Source organism: Haliotis cracherodii, unplaced genomic scaffold, assembly GCF_022045235.1.
Source record: "Haliotis cracherodii isolate W230 unplaced genomic scaffold, xgHalCrac1.p SCAF_5, whole genome shotgun sequence".
Classification (NCBI taxonomy): Eukaryota; Metazoa; Mollusca; class Gastropoda; order Lepetellida; family Haliotidae; genus Haliotis; species Haliotis cracherodii.
This window is the reverse complement of record NW_027266308.1, coordinates 312,433-335,853: the sequence shown is the minus strand read 5'-3', so window position 1 is coordinate 335,853 and position 23,421 is coordinate 312,433. Positions and strand designations below refer to the sequence as shown.

Below are 23,421 nucleotides of genomic sequence, written 5' to 3'. Positions count from 1 at the left end.
AATTGGGATCGATGACATGTATCAACCAAGTCAGCGAGCCTGACCACCCGATCCCGTTTGTCGCCTTTTAGGACAAGCATAGTCACCTTTATCGGCAAGTATGGGTTGCTGCAGACCTGTTCTAACCTGGAATCTTCACGGGTCGAATCGATATGCAGTCGGATGTAGAGATGTGCGGGTGTATATGAGATGCGAACAGGAAGATATGACACAGTAATTATAATGAGTGAGTGAGTTTAGCGTATGGCAGTTTTTAACAGTATTTCAGTTACATCACGTCCCTTCAGCTCATTGTGGTAGAAAAGCCTGAAGATATATCCGAGACGTTTACCACCTTGATAAAGTCTACGCGCACGGCTATAATGCGGAGAAACCTGGTTGTGAAACCCTACGATCACAGGATTCTGGCACGTATAAGGGAGGTAACTCTGCACGAAACTCACTTGTTTGCACGCAGTGTCGAGGTCATACAGATGGGTAGATGGTCGATCAGAAATAGAGGGGTTGCTTTCGGAGCGAAGGCAGGCGGGTAGATTGGTAGATGATAGATCACAAATGAATTCGGGAATTAAGAATTGAAAATTTAATGCTTTACATTTTTCGGAAACTATGCGACATTTTAATAAATGAATGGTCTCTCACGTCTTGACATTTGTTGCGTAAAAAACATGCAGCATCCATGACAATAGACAAGTGTCAAATTACTATAAATTATTGTATTCTTTACTAAATTTCATCGGTGATGCCATATGTTCCACCAGCCGCACATTGTTATTTAAGGTCTGACAATGCAAACCGATAAAAGTGGCGTTTTGAAGGGATGAGTGATTATCATGTCGGTGTGTGGTATGTTGTACGTTGTATGTTGTATGTAGGAAACACACGTGTTACACGGTGCATTGTTCGGAATACCATTCAGCGCCACCTGCAGTTGACGATGAGAACTTGACCATGAGACAGTTGAAACATATATCGTATCCGCTCCGCTGACTTTATTCGCGCTGAACTCACGGATCAATATGTGTTATATCGGCAGTCATCATAGCGCAAAACAGTTAATTTTTTGTTGTTGTTTATACGGACGTGTCCCTTTAAATATCACTGAACTCAGTTGTATGACAATATCAACATGAAAGAAGGGACGGGCGACGAGGTTTGTGAAAGGAGGTATCTCTTTAAATAACTATATGCTTAGATTAACAATTTAATTTAAAGGGGTGAGATGAACAACCGCATAAATATCACTGTGCACACAAGGTTCATAGTTTGATTGGGAATAAGGGACAGGCGTCGATATGATAAATATGTTAATTAACGTTTAGCTCAAATATAGATGATTTTTAATTGTTTGAGGTGTAGGATATCCATCAGCCGCCGGATTTAACTCAAGACATGATGCCTGTATTTGTACCTGGACTCCGACAACTATTTGACAAATATATAAAAAAAGGAAACAGCCACGCCCTGAAAATGTTTTGTCTTGGGTTTACAAATCTAAATCTACATGTTGGTGGCAGGTGATTGAATAAATGTTTATGACTATGTCCATTTTATCCTAGTGTTGACGACGAGTTTCCTTGTAAGATGACTGCCGAGGCGAGTGATTAGCATAGCACGTTGCTTGTCTGTTGAAGCAGCGAAGCGCAGGAACACCTGTAAGCCATGTATGTTGAGGCAATAACCAGATGATAAACAGCGCATAAAAACCTGTAAACCTTGTCTGTTGAGGCAACAACTAGATAATAAACAGCGCATAAAAAACTGTAAACCTTGTCTGTTGAGGCAACAACTAGATAATAAACAGCGCATAAAAACCTGTAAACCTTGTCTGTTGACGCAATAGCCAGATAATAAACAGCGCAGACAAATCTGTAAACCATGTCTGTTGAGGCAACAACTAGATAATAAACAGCGCATAAAAACCTGTAAACCTTGTCTGTTGAGGCAACAACTAGATAATAAACAGCGCATAAAAACCTGTAAACCTTGTCTGTTGAGGCAACAACTAGATAATAAACAGCGCATAAAAACCTGTAAACCTTGTCTGTTGAGGCAACAACTAGATAATAAACAGCGCATAAAAACCTGTAAACCTTGTCTGTTGAGGCAACAACTAGATAATAAACAGCGCATAAAAACCTGTAAACCTTGTCTGTTGAGGCAACAACTAGATAATAAACAGCGCATAAAAACCTGTAAACCTTGTCTGTTGAGGCAACAACTAGATAATAAACAGTGCAGACAAATCTGTAAACCATGTCTGTTGACGCAATAACCAGATGGTAAACAGCGCAAACAAATCTGTAAACCATGTCTGTTGAAGCAATAGCCAGATAATAAACAGCGCAAACAAATCTGTAAACCATGTCTGTTGAAGGAAGGCTGTTATCGCGTTACAGTCACGTGCCGCCTCTAAAACAGGCCCACAATGATATAACACATTTGCACGTAAACAAAGTCATGCGATATGGTCGGAAAGATTAGAATCGGAGACCGATGCTCCAGATATTCCACAATAGGCCAGGTCACAGTGACCTGTCACCAGTACATAGTGAATTCAATATTGCGTCAGAGAAATCCGCAGGTATAGAGACAGCACGCCTGGTTGCAGGTATGTAGGTATATTTATCTTGTAGTAATATACGCGCTGACAAAGAAGCTATAAACAATCCGACATGCACGTGTTTTGACATGTACCTGGTTTACAGATAAAAGCACCCAGTCCGAGATATGGTCCGGTCTGTTAATATATTGTGTGGACGCCGTACAAAACAGTTGATATTTATACGAGGTGAAAGAAAAAAATCTGAAAAAATCTATTTAGGGTACATTACCCTGGCGAAAGAAAGTTATAGTCATCTCAGGGATGGCTGTACCCTGTGATGTGGAAATGTTGTGAAAACCTATGACGTGTATATTTTTTACGATAAGGAATGTCGCGATGATGTCACAGGGGTGAAGTGGGAGCCCTCACACTGGTATAAACATTCGCATCATTGTCGCTAGGCGTCACGTCACTGTCACGCGATGTAGGTACGTGTCAAAACTGACACTGGAAGCGTGTTTCGTCACTTTGTGTGTCAGATACTCGGAGCGTGGAGTGAATGAGTGAGTGAGTATGGTTTTACGCCGTTTTTAGCAATATTCCAGCAATAACACGGCGGGGGACACCAGAAATGGGCTTCAAACATTGTACCCATGTCGGGAATCGAGCCCGGGTCTTCGGCGTGACGAGCGAACGCTTTAACCACTAGGCTACCCGCCCGCCCCTGTCGGAGCGAGGAAACGGGCTTGGGAGATATGATGGTTATATACTAGGATACTAAAAGCGATAGTTCCACACCACCAATGACTTCGCGGCAGAATATATTCCCGGCACCAGATACGAAAAGTACATACCCCCGAAATACAAGTATCAAAACTTGCGGTGTCACCCTGGGCAAGTGTCTTGGTTCAAATGTGCCTCTGTTCACCCAGCAGGGCATGGGTACCCGATATCTGAGGTGGATCCAAAAACCTTCTAGCGCCCCTAGGCAGCTTGGGTTGTATACTCCCCAGGGAGTTGAAAATGATCACTAGAATGCGAACGGATCCACTGGTCGGGGATCACATAAAACCGCATTTGAGCAGATACTAGTACCGGGATACCTGTGGTATATAAATGTATAATATAATAATAGTAATAATATTTGGCTCCGCCATGAAGATTCCGAGACTTAAAGGTCTTACTGCGTTCACCTGGCCCTCGGCATTTAAGGAATTTTTATTTATTTATTTATTTATTTATTCATTTATTGTTGCTGTTAATATTATTATTATTATCATTAATTATTATTGAAGGTTTTCATATATCATAATGTGACTGACGGCGTACACTTAGTGTAAATACAGTATTGATAAGTCACACTAGTTGTATTCAAGATTAACGTCATGTCTAAGAGTTGTCTACATGATGGCAGATTTTTATACACATGCCACAGACAATTTTTGTAACAGATTTTTCTTTTTCAGAACAGGAATTCAAGTCCTTACTTACTTATGTATCCGACATTACCTGTCTTCTCACAGGTTCTGCTCTTTTGACAGTGATTTGCATTGTAATTTTGACCAATTATGAAAAAAATCACGCGAAGGCCTTATAAGACTGCAGCCCCATATCTCAACTAAATATGACGCAATGGGTAAATTAAGACCATCTATAAGGGTACAAGAATTTTTGCAAGACGATGAGAAGTTGATTTCATTGGAGCTTTTGATCTCACACCACGCTCGCCTGCCCTTTCCTCGCAGTGTTATGATAGCAGCCTTATCAATCCTGTCCTCACCGGTACTGCTAGGTGTAGGGTGATAGGTACAGGAGTCAACTACCCCAACGATTTAACAGGATGATAAAAAAAAGGACGGGGCTTGGAGTCCATGTACTGCGTCTGAGTTGGATATCGGTGTAAAACTGGGGCATGGTTTCTCATTGGGCTACCACTTTAATACCGACATTAGTCCGGACTAGTACAGGCAGACTCACTCACTCACTCACTCAACCATCCACACACTCACTCACTCACTCACTCAACCATCCACCCACCCACTCACTCACTCACTCACTCACTCAGACACACATACACACACGCAGCCACGCTTACAAACAGCCAAACAAACCTACACACAAGCATCCACACACATACACGCACACATTTCACTTCACCAACTACTGTCACAAGAAAGAATCATATAATACTTTCTCCCAATACTCACTGGGATGAAACCTGCGCATCGAGAATTGAGCAGACAAGACTGATGCTGTGGTCTGTTTAATATCAGGAACGTCATAGAAACTATATCGTCTTACTTGGAACAAACAAGCTAGCAGACATGTAGTCAGGGTACGACGCTACACTAAGTCAGCCAGGTGGTCACCGAATTGACCAGTTCACCCCCTCACAGCGAGACGAGGGTAATTGTATGGAGAGCAGAATGTGCCACCACAAAACGAGATCAACGACCGAGGCGTGAGTTACAATTGATACCAATGCACTTGATAGCGTCTTTAGCATTCAGACCTCTTTTTGTCACAATCATCTCCGCCGCGTCTTCTTCAGTTACACGGAGTACGTGACTCCCAGCCATGTTTATCACCGCCATGACACCGCGACACACCGCCAAGGCGACACACTAACCCACAACCTGTGGCCAACACTTCTCTAATCTGCTAGCAGGGTGGATCTGCCCACTGCTATGTAAACACATAGAGAGGGGCCAGTCAATAACCGGAAAAGAGTTAATACCCAAGGTCCACAAGATTGGGAAAGGATGTTCAAGCCGACCTGATTCCCGTTGTAGCCACCTGATTCCCGTTGTAGCCACCTGATTCCCGTTGTAGCTACCTAATCCCCGTTGTAGGTACCTGATTCCCGTTGTAGCCACCTGATTCCCGTTGTAGCCACCTGATTCCCGTTGTAGGTACCTAATCCCCGTTGTAGCCACCTGATTCCCGTTGTAGCCACCTGATTCCTGTTGTAGCTACCTAATCCCCGTTGTAGGTACCTGATTCCCGTTGTAGCCACCTGATTCCCGTTGTAGCCACCTGATTCCCGTTGTGGTCACCTGATTCCTGTTGTAGCCACCTGATTCCTGTTGTAGCTACCTAATCCCCGTTGTAGGTACCTATTTCCCGTTGTAGCTACCTGATTCCCGTTGTAGCCACCTGATTCCCGTTGTAGCTACCTGATTCCCTTTGTAGCCACCTGATTCCCGTTGTAGCCAACTGATTCCTGTTGTAGCCACCTGATTCCCGTTGTAGCCACCTGATTCCCGTTGTAGCCACCTGATTCCTGTTGTAGCTACCTGATTCCTGTTGTAGCTACCTAATCCCCGTTGTAGGTACCTGATTCCCGTTGTAGCTAATGATTCCCGTTGTAGCCACCTGATTCCTGTTGTGGTCACCTGATTCCTGTTGTGGTCACCTGATTCCCGTTGTGGTCACCTGATTCCTGTTGTGGTCACCTGATTCCTGTTGTGGTCACCTGATTCCTGTTGTGGTCACCTGATTCCCGTTGTAGCTACCTGATTCCCGTTGTAGCCACCTGATTCCCGTTGTAGCTACCTGATTCCCGTTGTAGCCACCTGATTCCCGTTGTAGCTACCTGATTCCTGTTGTAGCTACCTAATCCCCGTTGTAGGTACCTGATTCCCGTTGTAGCTAATGATTCCCGTTGTAGCCACCTGATTCCTGTTGTGGTCACCTGATTCCTGTTGTGGTCACCTGATTCCCGTTGTGGTCACCTGATTCCTGTTGTGGTCACCTGATTCCTGTTGTGGTCACCTGATTCCTGTTGTGGTCACCTGATTCCCGTTGTGGTCACCTGATTCCCGTTGTGGTCACCTGATTCCCGTTGTAGCCACCTGATTCCTGTTGTAGCTACCTAATCCCCGTTGTAGGTACCTGATTCCCGTTGTAGCTAATGATTCCCGTTGTAGCCACCTGATTCCCGTTGTTGCCACCTGATTCCTGTTGTGGTAACATGACTCCCGCTGTGGTCATATGATTTCCATTGTAGCCACACTAACCCACAACCTGTGGCCAACACTTCTCTAATCTGCTATCAGAGTGGATCTGCCCACTGCTATGTAAACACATAGAGAGGGGCCAGTCAATAACCGGAAAAGAGTTAATACCCAAGGTCCACAAGATTGGGAAAGGATGTTCAAGCCGACCTGATTCCCGTTGTAGCCACCTGATTCCCGTTGTAGCCACCTGATTCCCGTTGTAGCTACCTAATCCCCGTTGTAGGTACCTGATTCCCGTTGTAGCCACCTGATTCCCGTTGTAGCCACCTGATTCCCGTTGTAGCTACCTGATTCCCGTTGTAGCCACCTGATTCCCGTTGTAGCCAACTGATTCCTGTTGTAGCCACCTGATTCCCGTTGTAGCCACCTGATTCCCGTTGTAGCCACCTGATTCCTGTTGTAGCTACCTGATTCCTGTTGTAGCTACCTAATCCCCGTTGTAGGTACCTGATTCCCGTTGTAGCTAATGATTCCCGTTGTAGCCACCTGATTCCTGTTGTGGTCACCTGATTCCTGTTGTGGTCACCTGATTCCCGTTGTGGTCACCTGATTCCTGTTGTGGTCACCTGATTCCTGTTGTGGTCACCTGATTCCTGTTGTGGTCACCTGATTCCCGTTGTAGCTACCTGATTCCCGTTGTAGCCACCTGATTCCCGTTGTAGCTACCTGATTCCCGTTGTAGCCACCTGATTCCCGTTGTAGCTACCTGATTCCTGTTGTAGCTACCTAATCCCCGTTGTAGGTACCTGATTCCCGTTGTAGCTAATGATTCCCGTTGTAGCCACCTGATTCCTGTTGTGGTCACCTGATTCCTGTTGTGGTCACCTGATTCCCGTTGTGGTCACCTGATTCCTGTTGTGGTCACCTGATTCCTGTTGTGGTCACCTGATTCCTGTTGTGGTCACCTGATTCCCGTTGTGGTCACCTGATTCCCGTTGTGGTCACCTGATTCCCGTTGTAGCCACCTGATTCCTGTTGTAGCTACCTAATCCCCGTTGTAGGTACCTGATTCCCGTTGTAGCTAATGATTCCCGTTGTAGCCACCTGATTCCCGTTGTTGCCACCTGATTCCTGTTGTGGTAACATGACTCCCGCTGTGGTCATATGATTTCCATTGTAGCCACACTAACCCACAACCTGTGGCCAACACTTCTCTAATCTGCTATCAGAGTGGATCTGCCCACTGCTATGTAAACACATAGAGAGGGGCCAGTCAATAACCGGAAAAGAGTTAATACCCAAGGTCCACAAGATTGGGAAAGGATGTTCAAGCCGACCTGATTCCCGTTGTAGCCACCTGATTCCCGTTGTAGCCACCTGATTCCCGTTGTAGCTACCTAATCCCCGTTGTAGGTACCTGATTCCCATTGTAGCTAATGATTCTCGTTGTAGCTAATGATTCCCACTCTAGCCACCTGATTCTTGTTGTGGTCACATGACTCCCGCTGTGGTCATATGATTTTCATTGTAGCCACCTGATTCCCATTGTGGTCACCCGATTCTCGTTGTAGCCACCTGATTCCCGTTGTGGTCACCTGATCCCCGTTGTAGCCACCTGATTCCCGTTGTAACCACCTGATTCCCGTTGTAGCCACCTGATTCCCGTTGTGGTCACCTGATTCTCGTTGTAGCCACCTGATTCCCGTTGTGGTCACCTGATTCCCGTTGTAGCCACCTGATTCCCGTTGTGGTCACCTGATTCTCGTTGTAGCTACCTGATTCCCGTTGTGGTCACCTGATTCCCGTTGTAGCCACCTGATTCCCGTTGTGGTCACCTAATCCCCGTTGTAGGTACCTGATTCCCGTTGTGGTCACCTGATTCCCGTTGTAGCCACCTGATTCCCGTTGTGGTCACCTGATTCCCATTGTAGCCACCTGATTCCTGTTGTAGCCACCTGATTCCCGTTGTGGTCACCTGATTCTCGCTGTGGTCACCTGATTCCCGTTGTAGCCACATGATTCTCGTTGTAGCTATCTGATTCCCATTGTTGCCACCTGATTCCCACTGTAGCCACCTGATTCCCGTTGTAGCCACCTGATTCCCGTTGTGGTCACCTGATTCCCGTTGTAGCCACCTGATTCCCGTTGTAGCCACCTGATTCCCGTTGTGGTCACCTGATTCCCGTTGTAGCCACCTGATTCCCGTTGTGGTCACCTGATTCCCATTGTGGTCACCTGATTCCCATTGTAGCCACCTGATTCCTGTTGTAGCCACCTGATTCCCGTTGTGGTCACCTGATTCCCATTGTGGTCACCCGATTCTCGTTGTAGCCACCTGATTCCCGTTGTGGTCACCTGATCCCCGTTGTAGCCACATGATTCCCGTTGTAGCCACCTGATTCCCGTTGTAGCCACCTGATTCCCGTTGTGGTCACCTGATTCCCGTTGTGGTCACCTGATTCCCGTTGTAGCCACCTGATTCCCATTGTGGTCACCTGGTTCCCATTGTAGCCTCCTGATTCCTGTTGTAGCCACCTGATTCCCGTTGTGGTCACCTGATTCTCGCTGTGGTCACCTGATTCCCGTTGTAGCCACATGATTCTCGTTGTAGCTATCTGATTCCCATTGTTGCCACCTGATTCCCACTGTAGCCACCTGATTCCTGTTGTGGTCACTTGATTTCCAGGTCGCAGTAGTCAAATCTTGCCATGTCTAGACGCCAGGTCCCAGTAGTCAAGTCTATAACCCCGGTCCGGCAGTCTAGATCCCAGGTCCCAACAGCCAAGTCTAGACCCCAGGTCCAAACAGCCAAGTCTAGATTCCAGGACTCAACAGTCAAGTCTAGACCCCAGGTCCCAACAGCCAAGTCTAGATCCCAGGTCCTAACAGTCAAGTCTATACCCCAGGTCCTAGTAGACAAGTCTAGATCCCCATGTCCCAGTAGTCAAGTCTAGACCCCCATGTCCCAGTAGTCAAGTCTAGACCCCATGTCCCAACAGTTAAGTCTAGACCCCAGGTCGCAATAGTCAAGTCTAGACCCCCATGTCCAAACAGTCAAGTCTAGACCCCATGTCCCAGTAGCCAAGTCTAGGCCCCAGGTCCTAGTAGTCAAGTCTAGACCCCAGGTCCCAATAGTCAAGTCTAAACCCCAAGCCCCAACAGTTGAGCCTAGACCCCAGGTCCTAGTAGTCAAGACAAGACCCCATATACAAGTAGTCAAGTCTAGACCCCAGGTCACAGTAGTCAAGACTAGACCCCATATACCAGTAGTCAAGTCTAGACCCCATGTCCCAGTAGTCAAGTCTAGACCCCATGTCCAAGTAGTCAAGTCTAGACCCGAGGTCCTAGTAGTCAGGTCTAGACCCCATGTCCCAATAGTCAAGTCTAAACCCAAAGCCCCACCAGTCAAGTCTAGACCCCAGGTCCTAGTAGTCAAGTCTAGACCCCATGTCCCAATAGTCAAGTCTAAACCCCAAGCCCCAACAGTTAAGTCTAGACCCCAGGTCCTAGTAGTCAAGACAAGACCCCATATACCAGTAGTCAAGTCTAGACCCCAGGTCCCAGTAGTCAAGTCTAGACCCCATGTCCTAGTAGTCAAGTCTAGACCCGAGGTCCTAGTAGTCAAGTCTAAACCCAAAGCCCCACCAGTCAAGTCTAGACCCCAGGTCCCAGTAGTCAAGTCTAGACCCCAGGTCCCAGTAGTCAAGTCTAGACCCCAGGTCCCAGTAGTCAAGTCTAGACCCCAGGTCCCAGTAGCCAAGTCTAGACCCCCGGTAGACCCCAGGACTCAGTAGTCCAGTCTAGACCCCAGGTCCCAGTAGTCAAGTCTAGACCCCAGGTCCCAGTAGTCAAGTCTAGACCCCAGGACCCAGTAGTCAAGTCTAGACCCCAGGTCCCAGTAGACAATTGTTGACCCCAGGTCCTAGTAGTCAAGTCTAGACCCCATATCCCAGTAGTCAAGTCTAGACCCCAGGTCCCAGTAGTCAAGTCAAGACCCCAGGTCCCAGTAGCCAAGTCAAGACCCCAGGTCCCAACTGTCAAGTCTACACCCAATGTCCCAGCAGCCCACGCTGCGTCCCTAATCGCCTGTGATGGCAGCGTCGTGCACTCTGTCCATGTGATTGCCGTGTTCGAGTGTCCTCATGGGGGCTGTTATCAATGCCAGTTGGCGTATCTGCCATTGAAATCAATTGTATGCTTGGTCACATGCCGAATCACACTGAACGTCATGTGATGTTTATGTATAATCACATTCTCCTCAACAAAACCTACTTCCGCGGTGAAGAGGAGCCATAACACTGAAAAAGTTGCCATGCATTGAGTCCTCGTGCAAGCCTTACACCCGTAAAGTATCATTACAGACTGAGAATTGTTCATCACACTGAATTACATTGGTTAACGGTCGTATAAATATGTGATAAACACATTGGAAATGTCTCCTGGGGGGTTTTGTGCTGAAAGACGTCGTTGCAGGTCGCCCACGGGGCCGGGTAGACAGCCGAGAAGACATTAATACGTCTTGCTGAGAAGTGAGGTGAAATGGGGTTTGACGCGCGTTCAAGATTATTGCTCTCGTATAGCGACATGCATGCACGTGTGTGTGGCTGCTTGTACTAGTTCGGACTAATGCCGGTTTTATAGTGCTAGCTCACTGAGATACCATGCCGCTGTTTAACATGAATACCCTGCTCGGATACGTTCGTCCAGTCAAAATAATGATAATCAGATCTCAATATTAATATTAATAACAATATTTTGATAAGAAATTTTACAATCTACTGAATAAAAAGACGGTGGTAAAAAAGACTTTGTTAACATTTTACATACATTTAAAGAAACATCTTTATCAAAATATTATTGGCTTGTGGCTCAGTGGACCCACGCCACGTTTTTCACAACTTTAAGTCACCACTGGTTTAGAAATACGACGTTGTATGAACGCTTAGCTTCAAGTGGATTAGATAGTTGACCACCGATCCTGTTAGTCGCCTCTTACAAGCATGGGTTGCTGAAGACCAATTCTGACCCGGATCTTCACAGGTCTGAAAAAGTACAATCTTTTAACGTCTTCGTGAAGATCCGGGATAGAATACGTCTTCAACAACCCATGCTTGTCGTAAAAGGCGACTATGCTTGTCGTAAGAAGCGACTAACGGGATCGGGTGGTCAGGCACGCTGGCTTGGTTGAAGCATGTCATCGATCCCAATTGCGTGGATCGATGCTCCTGTCTGGTCTAGATTCGATTATTTACAGATCGCCGTCATATAGTTGGTGTATTGCTGAATGCGGCGTAAAACAACAAACCAACCAACAAATTTTAACGTCTTCTGATATGACGTGGCGTGGTATCGAACACCGCTCTCCGGTCAGACGCTTTATCCGCTACACCACGGACGTGTCAAAGCGTATGAAAGACTGAAATAATCAACACACAGCATGCAATGTTGAATTAGGTCTGTATAATTTTTATGATCCTCAGGGAGTTGAGAAATCCCTTGAATGCACACGGATCCATGCGCTTCGGTTATGTTGAGCGTTGCGATATTGAAGTGGTCGTATTTTGTCATAGTACATTTACAAAACATCACATTAACGTAAATTCCATAATTCGATACATGATTTAAAAGAAGATATTAAGGAACGGTCCGTGCTGCATTCTTGTCGGCACCGTGAAGTTAAATATAGGAATCTGACCCAAAAAAATTTCATTTTTTTATTTTATATCTTATATATATATATATATGTATATATATATATATTTATTTATTTTTTATTTTTTATTTTTTATTTTTTTTTGGGGGGGGGGGGGGGTGGTGCTACTTTTATTATCATTACTATAGTTTTAACATTATTTATTACTATTGTCGTCACAGATCGGTGATTACCTCAGCATCAGCAGCGCTCATATTTGATTGACAGGTGTTGATAACGCAATACGATACAGTCGACAGCAGCCACCATGAAACATCAAGCACGTGTCATCTCGTCGTGAGCCTGCTTCAACTGTTCACGTCAGAATGACTCAGGTTTTCTTCCTATTGTGTGTATTTTCTGTGTAACACAGTTTGTTGACAAAAACAGGGAATTGGTCTGCGTAAACCGCACAACAATAGCTTCCACGAACAAGAAACAGAGTCAGGTATTTAACTCCTGTCACGACAACATGGGAACTCAAGTGTAACAGTCTGCAGGCTACACTTAATACCCCCTCTGTTGTCCATTAGGTACACCTCGGTGCACCGACCGGAGATACTATAGATAGTAGACTTCTTCTTTTTTTTTAAATGAAGATGTTAATTACATGAAACTCTAGTCAGAGAAAGAGGACAATTATTTCGTACAAATAAAAAATGGGTTCCATTTTATTATAGAGTAGAACCCGGATATAACGAACCCGGATATAGCGAACAAACGGATACAACGAACTGTTAAAAAATCCCCGATTTATCTCCTATATAATATCATATACAATTTACGTACATAACGAACTCTCTACAGGGAACAGGAACCGAGCTAAAACGTGTATAACGAACAACGGATATAACGAACTGATTTCTCTGGTCCCTTGTAGTTCGTTATATCCGTGTTCTACTGTATTTTTATTAAGTTAATTTTACAGCGATTTTCTGTAAGATATGATCATTTCAGTGACTGTATGTAAATCTAGTGCTTCACGGCCACACCTGTTATAAACATATTGTATCTCTTGAGGCAAGTGACTTTGTTCGAAATGTGCCTCTGTTCATCCAGCAGCGAATGGGTACCCGGTGGGGTGTGTAGGAAATGTGCACCCAGAGCCTACTTGCAACTGCTTGTATATGCCCCAAGGGCTTGGTAAACGCATTCAAAGCAATGTTCACTGATCGTTAACCGAGATAACTGTTGTCATGAGAGCGTGGATGGTGTTATTAGCGCTCTACAACACATATTATGAGTAACTACAAAGCTGTTCAGTCATCCATTCATATTATTTTCATCCGCAATCTGTTTCGGTGGATAATTGAGAATGATTATTCTCTGATTCGAATTTATATGGAGAATTAAACGAAAAGTATCATACATAAACGTACATAGACAACGAATTGTGTCAGCCCCTACAGCTTTGCAAAATGTTATCATATAAAAAACAACGCAATTAAAGAAATCAGTAAAACGCAATTACAACTAAAGCGTTCTTATTTTTCACCCATTAAATATTTTCTTACGTGATTAACAAACTGTAGATCAGTCACTAGACTAACATCTAAATTTAGAGTCTGAAATGAACATATTATACAGAATAAAAGTTGTTAAATTATAGTTATAAAATATATTAAAAAGGAGCCCAGAGAATTTCTTCCTTTTCAGATATTGCAGTAATCTAGACTTGCCAAACATCATAGACATGTATAGATATAATTGTTTCAGGGTCTGTTTGAGACTAATCGGTCACCTGCAGCGGTGATTGAAATAATCAAACAATGTATATTTATTTAACAATTCCACAGGGGGCAATATTTTGTGGTGGCCGAACACTGACTCTCCCTCTGTCGCGCTGCTTGTACAGCCTATGGTTTCATTCATCATGATAACAAAACAATTATGAAGCTTGAAACATAAATATCAATAATTTGTTGACCAACTGACTGACCCGCTGGGCAAATAAAGATAATTATGCGTGACAACCTCATAGAACGAGCGTTGTCTGACCTCATAGAGCGAGCGTTCGTCTTACCTCATCAGCTACCAACAATTCCAGTCCTCGTCCCGAGTCAGGGGCTGAACTTGTCACCTGTGTTTAGACATATGTTGCCAGCCTGTTATTCAATTTTCAGGAGCGATATACATTTTTAAATGCTCACACCAGGGATATGAGAATATCAGTATAATTGGGCGAGGTTATGACCTCTCGGTGGAAACAGTTATCCTTTACGAGCCGTGTAGTGGGTGGATGGGTTTATGTGGCGATGGACACACACGCTGAGCAGGTGTGCGACATCGGAGCTGACGATGGCAACAGATTTGTACATAGGATATGGGATGGTTGACACCGGACGCTTCTAAATCGTATTCGGAAACTTGCGACATGTCATAGAAATTTGAATTGTGCCGTTAATCTGTAGGATGATAATTAATGGGCAAATTTGATCTGTCGTGCAACAGTTTTATCATGGGGAAAATGTCAGTATATGTATGGCTTCCTAGATTTAATTACAGTAATATAAGCGACAGAGTATTGACTAGGAGATCATTTCTCATCCAAGTTCGATAGTGTGCATGCCATTAATGATTAAGTAGAATGTACTTTACACATGATAGCTATAAGCCAAACAACCTTAAAGTAGATGAGGGAGTTAGTGATCTTTGCTTCACATCGCATGTGCAATGCTGATTTACATATTTCCTGTTATTATGCCTCAAAGTGAGATTGACCAATCAGAGAGCAGAACTACTAACACCACCGTATTCCGTCAGTGAAAATACAAGACGGTTGTTGCTGACCTAATATGAGACAGTATACCGTCACGCCTTGCCAATACTTTTTCTGCTAACCTTATATGACACGGTGTACGGCAACTGAAGACACCATAACTAATAATATACATATTCCTATATTCAGTTCTATTTATTGTATTGACGCCATTGTCCCACGTACAAATGTACATAGTTTTACAATGCGCAACAAGCAATAGAGGTACATATAATTGAAACATGGAATTGACATTGTTTAAAACCCTGATTGACATGAGGGTGTTGGAGAGCGATCGATGCTTCACATAACATGAGCAACAATGATCGATTGGTCATAGAATGAATGAACCAATTCTACCCGGGCAGGGCGCGTGGAATTGCAGTTAATGTAGTAATGGCAGTTATTGTTGCGATGTCGAGAACACACTAACGTGACTAAAGCATTTGTCTGGATAGTTCTGTAGAGAAGAAATGAAGACATTTGAAGTAGGTATATAATTATTTGAAAATAAATGCATGTTTACAAAAAATATATCTGTATTATTACTACTACTACTACTACTACTACTACTACTACTACTACTACAATGATGATGATGATGATGATGATAATAATAATAATAATAATAATAATAATGATGGTAATAATAATAATAATATAATAATAATAATAATAATAATAATAATAATAATAATAAACATCATTATCATCCAGGATCACCCAAACCCTCTTTGCCTGCATTTTAAGATTTTCTGTTAATGAGTGGTAATTGTTTGTTTGGCAAACCATGTGTGGTCTGGTGGATAAAGCGTCTCCCCGGAGAGCGGAAGGTCAGTCAGTATACAATGTCTGAGATGTGTATGCATGTTAAACTGCGGCATTGTATCTCAGACAGCTCGCACTATGAAACCGGTAATGTACCGGCCTAGTTCAAGCAGCCACACAGCCCAGTGGATATCCGGGTGAGAACTGGTCTTCAGCAGCCCATGCTTGCCGTAAGAGGTGACTATGCTTGTCGTAAGAGGCGACTAACGGGATCGGTTGGTCAGGCTCACTGACTTGGTTGATGCATGTCATCGTATCCCAATTGTGTTATGCTCATGATATCAATCACTGGAATTGTCTGGTCCAGACTCGGCTATTTATAGACCTCCGTCATATAGATGGAATATTTCTGAGTGCGACGTTAAACAACAAACAAACAAAGCAGACACACAAACAAACAAATCAGACACACACATGCATGGACATCGCTGTAGAAATGCGATGGTCTTGAGCACAACGGTAAACCGCATCACACCTCACATCAACACGGCTTACCCCTCCCCACACCCCGCATCCTTGTTAACCCCCCTCTCCAGCCACAGCTACCCCTCCCTATTCCACCACCCCGGTCGTATCCACCCCCTGTTAACCCTTCCCCTCCCCGACAATCACATCATCAAAGTTTATAGCTTTCCCTTATTCACCAACAAGAACACTTAGCTCATACAACCTTCCCACTGAATAGGCACAGGCGTTGCCATATACCATCAATACAGACACGTGATCAGCGGACTGGGGTAGAGATTTCCTTTTGTGCTGCGCAACCTAATCAAATCTCCACTAACGTAAGCTTTATTTATATTTCCGACAACTTCATACAGTTGAAACGCTAAGATTGTCGTCATTTCAACAAATCGGCAACTTCAATGACCCGAGACACGTGTTGCAGCTAAATAGCGTTTTAATTGGTTTAAGAGACTTGAAATAGTCCCACTGAATGCCGCTTGATGTTATCTAATCACAGGTTGGCGAATATCAATAGACTTGCAGCCATTCGTACACTACTTACACCTGTGTTTGGTGTTTTCCCGCGGACAGGTGTTAATAAACTCTCTGATGGATGGCGCTGCACGTGATTTGCATGAGTATATATGATAATCGTGTGTGAGTCGCAGAAGTAGCGAGAGAACGAGAAAAGGAAAAATATTTGATCAATGTGTCACATGTTATATATATCGACACCTGTTACACAATAACACTTGATAAAATGTATAACATCCGTTCAAATGGATTACGAGACACAAGCATGACAATACTATAAACACCGATATTCGTGTTACTCTTATACACAATAGTAAAATAGCATAGCGCAGCTGTAGGTAAACACTACGTAATACTACATAACAACGAATATTTACGTCTATCGTACACTTTAACAACCAACGGCTGAGGGCTTTACAAATTTGTTATTTCCCAGTCTGGTCGATGGTCGACAGAAGACTACAAAATGGATTTACAGTCAATACATATTTCCATAAATTATATTTTAGGTCAGAATAAAATTGACAACTGATAAGAAAATGAACTTCATCCTCAATGGCGTCTCTATCACAGAAATTGCATAATTAAGGTGTTTTGGGGCGTGTAAATCTGCCAATTTCTATTTCCCAAGGCAGAGTACCGCATCTTAATTTATCCAATATACTACGGCGACACCTTGGTATAGTTTCAATAAAAACATTCAGATACAAGTAGTTGTTGAAACTGTCTAGGTACGAAGTGTATTCTTGTGAGGTGAAATTTCCACAGATGGATTGAACCGCGCTGAAAAAATGTCCATAATTACGAGTGGTAATAATTTATACCATAAACATCAACGAAGCATACATAAGTTGATTTCTTTAATAATTTTGAATTATTGATGGCGGAATAATAACTCTAGATATACTTTTGGAGCGAAAACAGTTCTACTCCTCGACAAGTATGTCTCGTGTTTCTAACCATGTATATAGTCCATCTTACATTAAAGATATCGGAACACATCTTACACGGAACTGAGGGTAGAGAAACACCTCTGTATCCTAACGGGTTACGCCTGGTTTCTTGATTGAAATATACAACTAGTACCGCACAAATCTGGAAATTCATCAGTAGTAGTCACCTGAGCTATGAATGTTGTATCATCATCATAATCATTGTCATCGTCGCCGTAAATAGTCAATATCTTACAGACGCCCAGTCGCCGTCACTATATTGTCATTGTGTATTGAACAGGATTTTTACATGAATGGGATAGCATTAGGCTTGGAATATTAATAGTTTTGAAAATAATTTTTTGAGCAGTTTTCAGGTAATTTAATTATTCCATAAGGTATACACTGTAACAAAAAATTTGAATGATCACAGCATGTACATCAATATGATTGGCACCTAGAAATGCACAAAGTCAGTCGATAAAGTTATTTGTACACTTGTGACAGTGTCATACAGCGTTGTCACAATGGTAATCGCCCAAACACACGCGTCAAGAAATCCACTGGGGGTAGTATACGACTGTAAACGGAGTAATTGCTAATATAAAGCGACTTGAATTATTCAGTGTCTAATTTGTAGAATCCTATTGTCAGTCATCCCAAGACGGGAGTCCATTCACAAAGACTCCTTTGAATGAAAAGATCACTCGCAATAAGCTATTGATACACGATCATCAATCGTTCCCTGGACAAAAGTGCACGAGTGATGACAAAAGTAAACTTGTCTGCCTGTCTACACGGGGTGAAAGGACTATTTTAAGGAGTTTGTAGTCCCTTGTTTCAAGTCACGGTTAACTGAGCAAAGATTTCCATCCGTTTGATGACGCGATGTGGACAATATCTTAATTTGATTTAACTCATATACACGTGTTGACGGTATCATCTTTCATCATCATAACTGATACATAATTAATGCTTGATCTTTGATGTCAGCGAAAGCTGTTTATTTCAACCATTAAAGAAATTATTCGGTTTTAAATAAAGAAATTAATAACAACCACGTGCAGGTTTTATCGAATTAATTTTTTATGAGTGCAAAGAATATCAAAAACGTTAATGGGTACTTCTGGGCTGTAAGCATACGATAACAGGTAGCAGTACTGAACATTTAATATTTTTAATCGAGACGCCCCCAACATCAAAGACCGAGAGACGCTTTGAAGTGATCAACTGTTTCAATGTTGTGTTTCTAATGTTAAAATGTTGCTAAATCACATGCTATCCCCCAAAACATTCTACAACACTGCACCAACCCTACCTCATTTAACGCCGCTTTTAACAGTATTCCAGTTATATCACAGCGTGTCAGCTTAATGTGGGAGGAAAGCCCGAAATGATGCAGGTCTCAGACGTTTACCACTTCGGTGAAACCCACGAGCACGGGTATGGTGCTGACAAACCTAGAATCATAATCGGGACGAAGCGGGATTCGAACCCACAATCATAGGTGTCTGGCGTGCCCAAGGGACGTCCGTGCCCCCTCGTCAACATTGACCACAATTCATTTGCAATAAACACATAGCGAGCTGAATGAGACCCTGCGCTGTGGAATGATGATATTCTTCTATGGATGCAACACAAAAGAGAATTGTGTGTTATCTTGTCATGCCCTACATCATATAAACTTAATCATTAAGCAATCTGTCATATCGTAGCTAAGTGTTTCGTATATATTTGAAAGTATTTTATCTTGCATCTTTTTTTCTTTTTTTATTGATTTTCTTTCGTACTGCGTGTGGAGTGGTTGATTTTTTAGCAAATTGTATGTTATGTGTATTTGGTTTGTATATATGTAAGGTGAAACATGAGTCAATTATCTGTCTCTGTCTATATTTTTGTCGAGACTTTATTTATGTATGTGTCGACACGATGGTGATACAGACATGTAGTTGGTTACGTGTAATCGAATACATGGCCTACATGTTATCTGGCGAAGAAACTATGACTGTCATTTCAGCCCCGAAATTGACACGACTTTGATAAGGGCCTGGTGTATCCATTCCTGTATCGTGATGAAATCGACAAGTGTACATCTGTGATTTGACACCGACGGTGTGTCTTTGCTCACTCTGAATACACAGGTAAACTACCGCTTGTCGTGTCAACAGATATTGACAAGGTTAATACAGTAATGGGTCACGTGACCGTATAAGCCGACCAGAGCACCTGATTAGCGCCGAGGAACTTGCAACTTGCGTATCAGTTGCAGGCCTGTCACTCTGGGTGATCGTGAGATTTGTTTGTTTGTTGTTTAACGCCGAACTCATAGCTATTTTCCAACTATAGGACAACGGTCTGTAAATAATCGAGTCTGAACCATACAATCCAGTGATTGATAACATGAGCATCGATCCAGCAAATGGCATTGCACCAATCAAGTTAGCGAGCCTGACCACCCGCTCCCGTTAGTCGCCTCTTACGACAAGCATAGTCACTTACTACGGCAAGCATGGGTTGCTGAAGACCTATGTTCCCCCGGGTCTTCACGGGTCGTGATCGTGAGAGAGTGAGTGAGTGTAGGAGTGAGTGAGGGACAGAGGGTAGGTGAGATTGGGTGAAATGGGATTTAACGTCGCGTTTAAGATTTTTGTACTTATATAGCGACGTGCAAGCACGTGTGTGTGTGTTTGTGGCTTCTTGCACTGGTCCGGACAAATTCCTTTTTTTTCATAGTGCTAGCCTACTAAGAGGCATAACATGAATACTCCACACAGATACGGTATACTGACCCCGAGCCGACCAGTCCTTGGTTTAGCCCTTGAATGCTTAGCGCCAGGCAGGGTAGGGATCTTTTAACGTCTTTTGGTGTGACGCGACCGGGGATCGACCCCCGACCTACAGTTCTTCGGGCGCACGCTGTACCATTAGACCACGGAGGTGGCCCAGGGAGTATGAGTGAATGAGAGAGTTGGAGAAGGAGAGTGCAGGAGAGAGAGAGGGAGTGAAAGAGAGAGTAGGGCTGTGAAGGAGAGAGTGTGATAGTTCGTGAGGGAGAGGATAGGAGTGTGAGTGAAGGAGAGAGTAGGGAAGAGTAGGAGAAAGAGGGAGTGAAGGAGAGAGTCGGGGTATGAGAGAGAGAAGGATAGAGTGAGAGAGTTCGCGTGGGAGAGGATAGGGTGGTGAGAGAGTGAAGGAGTGTGAAAGAGAGAGCGCTAGATTTAGTGAAGGAGAGAGTATGAGGGTGAGAGAAAGAAGGATAGTGAGCGAAAATGAGTAAAGAAAGGACAAAAAGAGCGTGAAGGAGAGAGAAAGAGAGTGAGAGAATGAGTGAAGGAGAGATTAGGGACGTGTGAGAATGAGTGAAGGAGAGATTAGGGATGTGAGAGAATGAGCGAGAGTGAGTGAGTGAGTAAAGGACTAGAAGAGCGAGTGAGAGAGTGAGTGAAGAAGAGAGTAGGAGTGTGAGAGAGTGAGAGAAGAAGGGAGTAGGAGTGTCAGTGATGGAGGGTTAATGATAGATTAGGGATGTGACACAGTGAGCGAGAGTGAGTGATTGAGTAAAGGACTAGAAGAGCGAGTGAGAGAGAAGGGGCGTGAGAGAGTGGGGCAGTGAGCGAGGAAGTGAGTGAGTGAGTGGATGCATGTAGACAATTCATAGATAGGTTAAGACACTCCTCTAGGTCGGGTTCAGCTCGGAGCATCTCAGCCCTGATGATCTTGCACCGCTCGGGATTTACATGTTCAACTAAACCCTCGAAAAAAATGTCGAGTTTTAACTGTAACTGTAACTGTAACTGTAAAATCGTTTTTACAAATCAATTACGAAGTGCCGGGAGAGTAACTGTTTAACGAAGTTACCTGGCTACTGTAGTGTAATTTATTACCGAAGCGTGACTAGGCAGTTTGTGTGTTGTAGATACGATCTAGGAACAGCATTGGGCCGTCTGTCACGGCTGACACGAGTTAGCTCCCTTGAACCCTACCTGATGGCTTAACACGATCGCGAACTTTAATAACTTAATTACTTATCGATAGCCTTTTCACCTTTATTTGAAAAAAATGATCATGCCTACACAAGAAATACGGTTTAAATTTCCCTTCACTTTATGTCCAAAAGTGGGCATTTCACCAATATTCCAGTTGCCTTCAAAACATGTATCAAACTTCATAATAAGTTGAACTGTGGTATTGGTGTGATGTGTGTATTGACAAGTGTGTTTAATCTCGTCCCAGGAAGCAATAATTGATGAGTGTTCATCACATGTTTAATATCTCAAAATCACCTGAGGGTTGTGTGACTCATGGTAAATCACTGTCCAAAAATTCGTACTGCTTATAGGTGTCGACCGACTGGAAATCCCCATCCAAGTTTAGCACGAGCGGGGATTCTTTGAGCTTGACCTTCTTGGTCTCGTCCTGATGTTTACGTACTACGTAATCTATGTCCTATCTCCTCTCTCCCTCACCCCCCCCCCCCCCCCCCCCCCCCCCACCCCCCCACCTCTACCCGGATCCCGCAAGTGTTCACGGATTTAAACCGTGCTATGTTAAAGGGGCACTGCGACAAGTATTGAATTAGGATCAGATATGTTCAACGGTAGCTATTGGATGGACCTTGTGCCTTTCCTTGACGATTTATAAACAATCATGTTGCATCTACAGATATAGTTAATGTATATATAGGAACATGATTCACGGTTCTTGTAGCCCGCAGTCAAATGTGGTTCTATATATAGGACCAATGCTATAATTACTGCTTGTTCATAGACGTCGATATTGAGGTTCTACATACTTGAAGCGTGTATAACGGAGAATAATGATAAATAAATACATTTTAATTCCGAAATTATATCTTTACTTGATCGGATGATGAACTGCAATATTCAGGGGTGATCGCCTACACGCCGTAACGTGATTTGTGGACGTGATGCTACCAGTTAAAGGCTCATCATCTGTGATTATAATTTATCTATCTAAGTAGACGTCCCAGATAGTTAGGCGGACGCCATGTTGTATTCATTACGTCACCTTTGACGTACAGTCACACCATAAGGACATGCCCGAAATACTTGAGAGTCAACGACCACCTTTAACTAACTCTATCCGGGTAGGGCGCGTGGTATTGGGTTTCTTCATTAATAAGGCAGTTAATTTTGCGACGTTAAGTACACACTAAAGCACTTGTTTAAATAGTTTTGGTGAGAAGAAATGAAGATATTACACAACAACAACAATAATAATAATAATAATAATAAAGATAAATGATAATATAAATAATTATTATCATCATAATCATCATATAATCCGTCAAATAGCCGCATTGCAGCAGTTTTGTAAATAGAGTAGTTCAACCTTTGTACTTCTTTCCGGCTGTATTTAAATGCACAGCGCATGTATTGTGTAACAGTCTTGTGAAATATGTGTTTCATAGTCTCCAAACGGTGTTATGGGCGTCTTGCTACGTATATTCATCTCTGACGTCATCACTGCACAGAGGAACAGGCCTCTTGGGCTCTCGTTCGGGGGCACCTATGGTATATCACTATAATGAAGTGTAAAACAGATTACTCCCCAGACAATGCATGCACACAAGATGTAAAGGCACTCGGTTAGTACATGCATACATATCTTGCATGCACTGGATGCATGCACCCTGTCTGGCCCGGATAACAGTAGTTCTCTCGCCGGGTGAGATAGCATGTCCAGGGACCTTTCGCTAGTGAACG

At 43.4% G+C, this 23,421-nt stretch overlaps 1 protein-coding gene across 1 annotated transcript in view; it reads left to right on the top strand.

Moving 5' to 3' along the window:
- The first annotated feature begins 2,558 nt into the window (after positions 1-2,558).
- The window catches only part of LOC139442502 (uncharacterized), a 41,050-nt gene continuing 20,187 nt past the window's right edge, over positions 2,559-23,421 (top strand). The window contains exon 1 of the mRNA XM_071223316.1: positions 2,559-2,611. The gene's annotated coding sequence lies outside the window, so the exon portion shown is untranslated. The remainder of the gene's footprint in view (positions 2,612-23,421) is intronic.